We start from the raw sequence: 10,167 nt of genomic DNA, 5'->3' as shown, positions 1-10,167 counted from the left end.
GATCACCCTGATAAGTCTAGGACCTAACCGTTTTTTGCCTCTCTTTGTTTCTGTCTCTCTGATTATTCTAGCTAGAGATTTATCACTTTTATTAGTTTTTTTCAAAAAGCACCTTTAGGTTTTATTGACCCCCCCCTCCCCCCCCCCCCCGTTGTCTATTCTATCAATCTCTGCTATTAACTAGTATTTCCTTCCTCCTGCCTGCTTGGGGTTTAATTTGCTCTTTTGCTAGCTTTATAATGTGGAGGCCTAGAGCATTGATTTTGGTTCTTTCTCTTCTAATGTTGCCATTTAAAACTGTATATTTTTCTCCAAGTCATGCTTTAACTGAAGCTTACATGTTTTATGATTCTTTTCCTAAATATTTCCTAATTTCTCTTGTGATTTTAAAAATTAAATTCACTAATTATTTAGAAATGAAATAGTTAAATTCCAAATATTGGGGGAGTTTTTCAAAATTTTCAAAATTTATTTGAAATTTCAGTTCATTGTGTTTCCAAATGTAAAAAAAATATGGTTTCAACCTTTTATGTTTGTTGAGACTTGTTTTACACCTATCATATGGCCTATTTTGGTGAAAATACCATGCACACTTCAAAATAATGTATATTCTCTTGTTGAGTAGAGCATTTTTTTAAAAATAGATTTTTATTGATTTCAGAGAGAAAGGGAGAGGGAGAGAGATAGAAACATCAATGATCCTGCATGTCCCCTACTGGGGATCGAACCTGCAACACTGGGCATGTGCCCTTGACCAGAATTGGACCTGGGACCCTTCAGTCCGCATGCCGATGCTCTGTCCACTGAGCCAAACCGGCTAGAGCGAGTGGAGCATTTTTTAACTGTTATTTTGATACACTTGGTTGATAGTATTGTTCAAATTTTCTATATCCTAATAATTTTGTATTTGTCAATTGTTGACAGAGGAGTATTGAAATTGCCTATTATGATTGTGGATTTGCATGTCTTCTTTTCTGTTCTATGTGTACTTTGACTCTCTCTTATTGGGTGCATACACATTTAGCATTTGTTACATCTTCCTGATGAACTAACCCATTTATTATTATGGAGGGTTCCTCTGTATCCCGGGTAATATTTCTTTTTCTGAAATATATGTATTAATGTAATCATTGCTGCTTTCTTTTTGTTTAATTTTTATATTATCTCTTTAAAGTTTTTTTTGTCTAAAATATTTTATCAGGTTTTTTTGAGATATAATTCACATACTATTTAATTCATTCATTTAAAATGTACAATTCAGTGGTTTTTAGTGTATTCACAAAGTTGTGCAACAATCACCACTGTCAATTTTAGAATGTTCTTATTCTTTCCAAAAGAAACTTTGAGTTTCTTAGCTGTCACTACCCAATCCTCTTCTGGTCCCTGTCTTTCCTTGCCAGCTATAGGAAACCACTAATTTACTTTCTTTCTCTATAGATTTACCTGTTCTGGAATTTAATATCCTACCTAATAATAGAGTAATATGCAAATTGACCGTACCTTCGCTATGCCCACAATTGGCCAGGAGGCGCGGGGGGGCGGGACTCAGGGTGGCTGGGGTGGCTGATTGGGCCGGCGGGATGCTGAGCTCGCGCCGCCATGGCTGTGCTGTGGCACAGAAGGGGACTCTGGGGCAGCGAGCCCACATCCCGCCACCGACCATCAAAAGCGGGGAGCTGGGTGTCCGCTCCGGCACCAGCGGACAGACACCCAGCTCCCCCGAGATCGAAAGCGAAAGCGGGGAAGCTGGGTTTCTGTTCACTCCGGCACCAGGCCAAAGCAGACACCCAGCTCCCCCGCGATTGAAAGCGGGGAGCCGTGTGTCCGCTCTGGCACCAGTGGACCCCCTGCCATCAAAAGCGGTGAGCAGGCTTCCAGAAGTGTCCACGGAGCATGCTAGGCTTTGCGGGGCAGTGGATATGGCCTGGATGGCAGGTTAGGCCTAGGGGACCCTACATGTGCATGATTTAATCATGCACTGGGCCTCTAGTCTATGTAATAAAAGCCTAAGCGACCATTACGGTGGAATGACCAGAACAACCGGTCGCTATGATGTGTACTGACCACCAGGGGGCAGACGCTCAACACAAGAGCTGCCCCCTGTTGGTCAGTGCACTCCCACAGGGGGAGCGCTGCTCAGCCAGAAGCCGGGCTCAAGGCTGGTGAGCACAGCAGAGGTGGCAGGAGCCTCTCCCGCCTCTGTGGCAGTGCTAAGGAGCAGTGAGCTGAGTGGTAAGGAGCAGCAAGCAGGCGGGCGGTAAGGAGCGAGGGGTCCTGGACTGCTAGAGGGATCAGGCCGGGCTGAGGGACACCCTTCACCCCTGTGCACAAATTTTGTGCACTGGGCCTTTAGTAAATGGAATAATACAATATGTGGTTCTTTGTGGTTAGCTTCTTTCATTTAACATAATGTTTTCAAGATTCATTCATGTTATACTGTATACCAGTTCTTAATTTTTTTTTATTGCTGAATACTATTTTATTATAGGGATATATCACATTTTATTTAGTTATCATCAGTTGATGAACATTTGTGTTATTTTCACTTTTTGGATTTTCTGAGTAATGCTACTATGAATTTTTGTTTATAAGTTTATTTTGTGGAGATATGCTTTCATTTCTCTTGGTTATAGAGTTGGGAATAGAATTGCTAGATCATGTTTTAACTCTATGTTTAACAATTTCAGGAAGTGCCAGATTATTTACCAAAGTAGCTGTGTTTTTACCTTCACACCATATACCAGCAGCATGTGAAGATTTCTATTTCTGCACATCCCACTCAATACTTATTATTGTTTGTTTTTTGATTATGTCCATCTTGATGGGTGTGAAATAGTATCTTATTGTTCATCTTCACTTTTGAAAACTATTTTTGATGGGTATAGAAGTCTAAGTTTAAAGATTAATTAGTTATTAAAATGTCATTTCTTTGTTTTTTGGCTTATGTAGTTTTCTAAGGAGAGGTATGTGATCCAGTCTTACAGTTGTCTGTCTATACTTAATGTGCCATTTTTCCATCTGTTGTAAAACTTTTGTCTTTATCATTTGTTTTCAGCAATTTGATTTTGATGCATGTGTGTATTTATTCTACTTGTGTTTTGTTTAGCTTCTTGGATTTGTGGGTTTAATTTCCAGAAAAACTGGAAAAGGTTCAGATACTATTTTTTTCAAACATTTTTTTCTCTCCTTTTTCCATCCTTGTCCTGGGACTTAAATTACATTTATGTTGGAACAGAGGATCTATTCTGTTTTTTACCCCTCCCCCCCATCTTTTTTTCTCTCTGTGCTTTACATGGTATAGTTTTATTGCTGTTTTCAAGTACACTGATTTCTCATTTCTCTTTTTTTGCATTGTGTAATCTTCTTTTATTCCTATTCCAGGGAAGTTTTCATTTCAGAAAATATATTCCTTACATTTAGGAGTTCCATTTTTAAAATGTTTAATTTCTCTTATTTTTTGTGTTTTTAAATACAAGTATATAGCTCTACTCTCTGTTTTCACGTACTTCTTTGCTAGTTCTGTCACTTCGGGCATTTTGGATCTCTTTCTGCAGACTGCTTTTGTTTTTCCTAGTTATAGGTCTTTTTTTTTTTTTGGTTCTTATGTCTAGTAATTTTTGATTGAATAATGGACATTATATTATCTTCAAGGGTGTCTGGATTTTGGGGGGCTTTTTTTTTTTTTTTTTCTTAGAGAGTGTTGGTCTTTGTTTCGGCAATTAGTTTAGTTGTTTGCAGGTTTGTTTAAACTCAATTTTTAAGCTTTACTAGGCCCACCTTCATTCAGGGATATTTCAGAATAGTAGTCATCTTCACTGAATAACTCAGGAATCCTCAAGGACTCTTCAGCTTGGCTGTTTGAATATTTCTCTATGCCTGGAAGTGTTTACCTTACATCTCCATGGTCTCTCTCTCTCTCTCTCTCTCTCTCTCTCTCTCTCTCTCTCTCTCTCTCTCTCTCCTCCCATCTTCCCTTCCTTCCCCACTTTTTCTTCATTCTTTTTGCCTGTCCATGTGGAATTTCATTTTTCCTATGCCTGGCCTAGTACTTAGCAAAGACTCAAGGGAACCCTCTGTGTAGATTTCTGCATTCCTCCCTTTTCTTTTTGAATTCTGCTGCACAACCTCAAGGTGTGTCAGCTTTCCTGAACTCTTCTGACTCCAATGCTGCTACGCTGCTGGGTTCTGTTTGGGTTTTCACTGACTTTGTCCATGATCTAGAAATCACCTTCAAATAGATAACTCATATAATTATTAAGCTCACCTTATTTGTTTCCCTTTTTCAGAGATTATAGTTCTGTTACCTGAAGTCTACTATCTGAAAACAATTGTTTTATATATTTTAGCCAGTATTCTACTTTTTGGAAGTTCATGTCTGTTTCTTATTAGTCCTTCATGGCTGGAAGCATAGTTTTTTGTTTTTTTTTTAAAGCTGTAATTACTGATTATACTGCTAGGTTTTATGTTCCTTCAGGAAAGATATCCAACCATCTTTCTATCTTTAGCTCATAGAAGGGGTTAAATAGTTGTTAATGATGCTCTTTGATTAGGAAAGGCACTAATTTTCTGTAGTGAAAATTTTTATTTCATATTCTTAGCATACTATGAATTTTAAAAATTGTGATCTGGCCGAGACCGGTTTGGCTCAGTGGATAGAGCGTCGGCCTGCAGACTGAGAGGTCCCAGGTTCGATTCCGGTCAAGGGCACGTACCTTGGTTGCGGGCACATCCCCAGTGGGGAGTGTGCAGGAGGCGGCTGATCAATGTTTCTCTCTCATCAGTGTTTCTAGCTCTCTATCTCTCTCCCTTCCTCTCTGTGAAAAATCAATAAAATATATTTAAAAAAAATAAAAAAAAATTGTGATCTGCTTTAAAAAATCACTATTAGCCTGGCAGGTATGACTCAGGGGTTGAGCTTCAACCTATGGACCAAAGATCATGGTTTGATTCCTGGTCAGGGCACATACTCAAGTTGGGGTTGCAGGCTGGGTTCCCAGGAGGCAGAGAAGATCAATGATTCTCTCTCATCATTGATGTTTCTATATTTCTGTCCCTCTTCCTTCCTCTCTGAAATCAATAAAATATATTTTAAAAAAGATCAGATTAGAATTTTAAAAACCATTTTTGTGAAACAGTTCTGCACCATGGCAAGGAAGTACCAAAATTTAATTAGCCTAAAATCAACATTTCTCTTCTCATGATAGCATTCGACCATGTCTAAATTATTCTGACTTTAGTTATCCAGTTTATAGGATTTTTTAGATCTCCTTTCCTGTTACCTTTCTTTTTATTCCCTTTTTAATTTTATTTATTTTCTTTTTGCTCACATTACTATAAGGTAGCCTGCATGTGGGGGAGAGAAGGATAGCTAACACACATGCAAATAAAGCTTAGAATTTGTTCTTTTGATTCAGTTTTAATAATGTTTAGAGGTTGCCAAAGTAATGTCTAAATCTTGTTTTATATTTCTATGGCCGTTGGAAATAGAATTTTTTTCTTTTGGTGTCTGCTATACAGGTGTTTAATTGGCTATCATTCTTTAACCTGTCACTGATATTTGAAATACACCAGAAATTTGAATAATCTTTTTGATCTGTTATAGTGGGAACATGAATATGATAGAGGAAAGACAATGGGGAAATAAGTTAACATTCTTTGTTGCTGGGAATCACTGGGTTTTATACTAATTAGCTTTTGTAGAGTTGACAGACCAGATGTTTTCGGCATGGAGCCATGTGTCTCATCAGTGAATGTGTCTCGCAGGCAACATTGTTAGATTTTTCTCATTCTATAAACAATGTTCCAAAATATAACTAAACCCCAAAGTGTGTTTATCTTTTTGGCTTAATTTCTGGCTTTCTGTCCATTCTAAAGTTTCTCTCTAGAGAAATTGCATTTTATTGCACATAGCTCTTTGTACCTAATTGTACTATAAACACCATTCTGTTTACACAAACCATGTGAATTGCACTGTTTTTGAGTCTGTAAATTTTAATAAAACCAACCATTTCAGATTAAACTATATTTATATTTTTATTTCTAAATTTAGAAGAAATAAACCTTTCTTTCCTCTATGTATTTGGCCATGCTGGACTAACTTTTTTATTTTTGGAACACACAAAGGAAAAACAATAACAAAAAATTAAAACAAAACCAATCTCTAATCTTTAGTTTGTGGTATTAAGTGCATTTGGGAAAGAAGAGAATTTCACTACTGTGAAATTCACTCTTAAAATCTAAAATAGGGCTGTAAGTCCTTTATTTATAGATTTGGAACGGAATTTTCCCTATATAAATATATCATTGGAAATTAGGAAATTAAAAACATGAAGAAAATAATCAACCATAATGTTGCTATCCAAGGGAAAAAAATTATGGTTAACATTTTTGTATATATTTTTATAATCATTTTTCTATGTTCTTATGTTTGGGTATATTTAGTGATTATATAGTTTATGCATGCATATATATTCATAATCTATACATGTATACATATTTCTAATGTTAAAAATGTTATGATTATACTTGTAAGTTCTGATTTTTTTATTAATAAATCTTTATTGTTCAGATTATTACAGTTGTTCCTCTTTTTTCTCCCCATAGCTCCCTTCTACCCAGTTCCCACCCCACCCCATGCCCTTACCGCCCCCCCCCCCACACTGTCCTTGTCCATAGGTGTATGATTTTTGTCCAGTCTCTTCCCTCACCCCCCCACACCCCTCCCCCTGAGAATTGTCAGTCCACTCCCTTTCTATGCCCCTGATTCTATTATATTCACTAGTTTATTCAGTTCATCAGATTTTTTATTCACCTGATTTTTAGATTCACTTATTGATAGATATGTATTTATCGTCACTTTGTTGTTAAAGATAATTTTTATCTTTACCTTTTTCTTCTTCCCCTTCTTAAAGAATACCCTTCAGCTTTTCATATAATACTGGTTTGGTGGTGATAAACTCCTTTAGCTTTTTCTTATCTGTGAAGCTCTTTATCTGACCTTCAATTCTAAATGATAGCTTTGCTGGGTAGAGTAATCTTGGTTGTAGGTTCTTGCTATTCATCACTTTGAATATTTCTTGCCACTCCCTTCTGGCCTGCATGGTTTCTGTTGAGAAACCAGCTGACAGTCATATGGGTACTCCCTTGTAGGTAACTAACTGTTTTTCTCTTGCTGCTTTTAAGATTCTCTCTTTGTCTTTTGCCCTTGTCATTTTAATTATGATGTGTCTTGGTGTGGTCCTCTTTGGATTCCTTTTGTTTGGGGTTCTCTGCGCTTCTTGGATTTGTAAGTCTATTTCTTTCACCAGGTGGGGGAAGTTTTCTGTCATTATTTCTTCAAATAGGTTTTCAATATCTTGCTCTCTCTCTTCTTCTGGCACCCCCATAATTCGGATGTTGGTATGCTTGAAGTTGTCCCAGAGGCTCCTTACACTATCTTCATATTTTTGGATTCTTTTTCTTTTTTCTTTTCCGGTTGGGTGTTTTTTGTTTCTTCGTATTTCAAATCTTTGACTTGATTCTTGTGATCCTCTAGTCTGCCGTTGGATCTCTGTATATTATTCTTTATTTCAGTCAATGTATGCTTAATTTCTAATTGGTCCTTTTTCATATCCTTTAGGGTCTCACTAAATTTCTCGGAGGTTTCTAGAAGATTCTTGAGTAACCTTATAACCGTGGTTTTGAACTCTATATCCAGTAGTTTGCTTTCCTCCATTTCTTTCATTTGTGACCTGTTTCTTTGTCTCTGCATTTTGGCTGCTTCCCTGTGTTGATAGAGTGGCTTTGTGTGGTAGGTGTCCTATAGGGCCCAGTGGCTCAGCCTCCCCAGTTACCTGAGGTGGACACTCTTGGTGCACCCCTTTGTGGGCTGTGTGCACAGTCTTGTTCTAGTTAAGTCTTTATTGCTGTTGGTATCACTGGAAGGAATTGACCACCAGGACAATTGGCTGTGAGGACCAGCTGCAACTACAGTGGGAGAGCTGCTGTGCAGGAGACATTCCTATGGAGCAGGACTTGCTTTGGTGGGGCTTTGGTGCTCACTGAGTATGCCCCTTGAGTGTGTCGCTTATGGATGTGAAGAGTTGTAATCTGGATGGTCTCACACTGACCACTGGGTACACTGGCTCTTGGATCTCCAAGAAGGTGCTAATTTAGCCTCTGCCTGAGGCCACCCAGCAGGAGCTACAGAGAGATCTGCAGATTCCTCCTCTTTGTTTGGGGTTTGGAAGTGCCCAGTTGAGGCCCAGCTGTGAAGCAATGTAGGCTGCTGTCTAGGCCTTCTTTTGGAAGCTTTGACACTCTTTGACCCAGCTGTAGTTTGTTAGGTTTTAGATTACAAAAGAACAGGCCATTCATATGCAAAAGCCTCTACTCAGAGCTTGGGTGGGGTTGTAAATTGGGTGGGGCGGGGTCTCAGGGAATCATCAGGGTGGAGCAAACCACAATGGCTACCAGTCTGCTCTGCCTTGAAGAGGTCCCGGGGTCTCTGTGTCCCGCGGCCCCGTGCAGGAACAATGATCGCTGCAAGCACCTCTGCGAGAAAACTGCCCTCGCATTCCGGCCCGATGCCAGACAGTCCAGTTTCTCCCCTTATGAGTCTGGGTCCCCAGAGTCTCACCCGGAACTGGAGTTCAGAGCAATTGGGAGCTTGTATATCCCTCCCGATTGAAAAAGACAACAGCGTACCCAGTTGCCAGCCCATTTCCACGCGCCTCCGTACCTCCGCACTTTCGCACCTCTGCACCTCCAACCAGTTTCAATGCGCTTTTCTCTTTCCTTCTAGTTGTAGAATTTCCACTCAGCCAGCCTTCCTGTGGTTCTGGATGATATCCGTTTTGTCTTTTAGTTGTAGTTTTGATGTGGTTGTGCGAGGCAGCAAGTACAAGTGTATAACCATCCTGCCATCTTGGTTCCTTCTCTGTAAGTTCTGATTTTTTTTAAAAAATTCTCAGCTGAAGATATTTTTTCCATTGATTTTTAGAGAGAGAGTGGAAGGTAATGGGGAGGGGAAGAGAGAGAAAGAAAGAAAAAATCAATGTGAGAGACACACATTAATTGGTTGCCTCTCGCCCGCACCCTGACCAGGGCCAGGGATGGAACCTGCAACCCAGGTGCCCTTGACTGGGAATTGAACCCGAGACCCTTTGGTATGTGGGATGATGCTCTAACCACTTAGTAGCACTGGCCAGAGGTGTAAGTTCTGATTTTGAAATAATTTTCATACAAAAGTATTGTAAAAATTTTGCTGTTTTATTAGTCTTTTACTACATGGATCCTATATAATAAAAGGCTAATATGCAAATCGACCGAACAGCAGAACGACCGGTCGCTATGACACGCACTGACCACCAGGGGGGCAGATCCTCAATGCAGGAGCTGTCCCCTGGTGGTCAGTGTGCTCCCACAGGGGGAGCGTCACTCAGTCAGAAGCCGGGCACATGGCTGGCTAGCGCAGCAGTGGTGGTGGGAGCCTCTCCTGCCTCCGTGGCAGCACTAAGGCATCAGTCAGACATCCCCTGAGGGCTCCCAGACTGCGAAAGAGTGCAGTCCGTGCTGAGGGATCCCTCCCCTCCGAGTGCATGAATTTTGTGCACCGGGCCTCTAGTCTATAATAATGTGTCTAATTCCTTGTTATTTGACATCTAGATTAGTATTTTTATTTGTTAATAAATATAACTAATTCAAGAAACTTATGCATCTAATTTGTGTTTGTTTATTTTTGAAATGTAGCTGTTTAGAATACTTGTTTTGGTAAAATTCTTCATTGAAAACTTGTATCATTAGTACAAATTTGTTTACCAGCAGGCTGTGAATTATCATTTATTGAAACCCTTGAAAATGTTACCTATGATTTTTTAAGAAATATTTATCAGTTTGAGTGACAAATTATGTTTTTGATTTGGATTTATTAACATTTCAGTTCAACTTCTTTTTTCACATATTGGCCCTTATGTTCTTTTTATGCATAGCTTATTTTGTTTTTATCTTGTCACCTTTATCATTTTCTTATGCTTATGGTAGCTTTTCTTCCTGTTAGATAAATATTGTCCCTTTATCGTTATGAAATATTTCTCTGTATTACAGCAATATTTATTGTCTTAAACTATTTTCTCTTATACTAACAGCTATTTAAGCATTTTTATGATGACTTTTTGCATGGTATATCTT

At 38.9% G+C, this 10,167-nt stretch overlaps 1 protein-coding gene across 3 annotated transcripts in view; it reads left to right on the top strand.

The window, feature by feature from the left end:
* EXOC6B (exocyst complex component 6B) overlaps nucleotides 1-10,167 on the top strand; it is a 506,048-nt gene that overhangs the window by 71,968 nt on the left and 423,913 nt on the right. The gene's annotated exons all lie outside the window — the stretch shown is intronic.

Source organism: Eptesicus fuscus, chromosome 16 (assembly GCF_027574615.1).
Source record: "Eptesicus fuscus isolate TK198812 chromosome 16, DD_ASM_mEF_20220401, whole genome shotgun sequence".
Classification (NCBI taxonomy): Eukaryota; Metazoa; Chordata; class Mammalia; order Chiroptera; family Vespertilionidae; genus Eptesicus; species Eptesicus fuscus.
Note: the sequence above shows the minus strand (reverse complement) of the source record. Positions and strands in the feature narration are given on the sequence as shown.